Here is a 1,783-nt window from a genome sequence, read left to right as displayed (position 1 = left end):
AGTTTGTTGAAGGTCTTTGATCAAAGTTTGCACTGAGTCGATGATTCTTTTACCAGACTCAGTGGCATTCAAGTAGCTTAAAGAGACTTCATTAACTTGCCTGGTTTCCTCAGTTTGACCGGTTGGAAGAGGAGTCAGTGGAATAACATGGTCAGTGACTGGAAGTGTGTTTCCAATCTGCACTTGAGTCTCAGATAAAACTGATTGATCGGCAGAAGTGTTGATTGGAGAAGAAGTAATCTGAATACTGTCTGTGCTGACTGGAGCAAGGATGTTTTGAGTCAGCACTATGCTTGTTGTAACAGCATTGACGGGTATTGGCTCTACTTGGCTTGTAGAGTTTGCAGAAGCATTTAAGTCGGCGTGTTCCTTTGGTGAAGAAACAGAGGCTTGCTTTTCAAGGGAAACCGATGGAGTAGAAGATGGTTGTTTTTTGAAAAATTTCAGCTTGAGTTTAGAAGGGTCTTGGGTCGGCTTCTGAATGACAAAGTCAGGGACAGATGGTTTCTGAACAGGAGGGTCAATGACAGACTTCTGACTTGCCTTGATCAATCTTCTTTTTGGAGGAGGAGTGTCATCTTGTATAGATTCTCCTGAGTGAGAGGGAGAAGTTTCCTCTTGATCAGCATTAAGCTGGTCAGCTTGTTCTTGTTCATCTCCAGCAGCTAACTCAGATTGGCATGCTCAGTATCAACATCGCTAGCTGTCTCCTCGATATCCTCAGCATCATCCTGACCACCTTCTTCTTGTTCTTCATCTTCTTCACTATCGCCATCTAACTCTTCCTCAACTTGTGCAATGAACTGATCGTCCAGATGCACATCATCTTTTTGATGCTCAGCTACAGTTCCTAGACACTGTGTATAGTGAGAATCACCAGGAACAACGATATCAGTAGGAATAACGTCAATAGGATCCAGTGTAGAGGAATTCTGCTTCTTTTGTTGTTGCTCATCAACATTTGTTCTTTCCTCAATTTCAGGCTCATCTTTCCTGCTCCTTTTCTCAACTGACTTAGGTCTCTCCTGACAAGGTTCAGCAGCTGACTTAGGCTTCTTGGCCTGAGACTCAGCTTTCTTTGAAGGAGTCCCAACAACTTTTCTCTTTTGGGCAGCTGGAGCCTTTGTCCTTTTGCCTTGCTTTGGAGCTGTTTCCTCAGCTTGTTGTTCAGCAGCAACTTTCCCCTTCTTTATTGGCTGATTGAACTTCAAAGCCCTCAGCGAAGCCGCGGTTATCTCAGATCCTCTAGCCTTAGTTTCCTCAGATAGATCAATTTGATGATCTAAGAGGATTCTGGTGATGAGTGATCCCAGCCTGAGAGTTCCAGTGCTCCTTTGGAAGCCAGCAATCAGGAATACTAACATGTTGATCGGCTTGTATGTCAGCATATGCCATATGAAGCATTGCTCAAAGTTCGTTACTGAGGTTGTGCAGTTGATCTTTGGATAAATGAAGAAGGTCAGTAGATAGTGAGCCATCTTTTGGTGCTGACCCATTGAGGTGCTTGAGACTTCTCCTGAGTGGCCAGTGGGCTTACAAAAGGTGGTATCGTACCCAGTACCTTCATGATCTCCAGATCGCCTCAGTTTTGTTCCCTCATTCTTTAACTTCAGCAGGTTAGCGAGATAAGTAGGGTTTATGAAAATGGTTTTTCCTTTACCACAGTTATCAGATAGTCCTGGTTATCATCAGCGACTCGGAGATTGTGGTAGAACTCCCTTACTAGGTCAGGATAGGTGTGATCCCTAATGGAGAACAGCTCGGTCTAGCCATTTTGCGATAT

The sequence above is a fragment of the Euphorbia lathyris genome, chromosome 8 (assembly GCF_963576675.1).
Source record: "Euphorbia lathyris chromosome 8, ddEupLath1.1, whole genome shotgun sequence".
NCBI lineage: Eukaryota > Viridiplantae > Streptophyta > Magnoliopsida > Malpighiales > Euphorbiaceae > Euphorbia > Euphorbia lathyris.
This window is presented reverse-complemented; position numbering follows the sequence as displayed.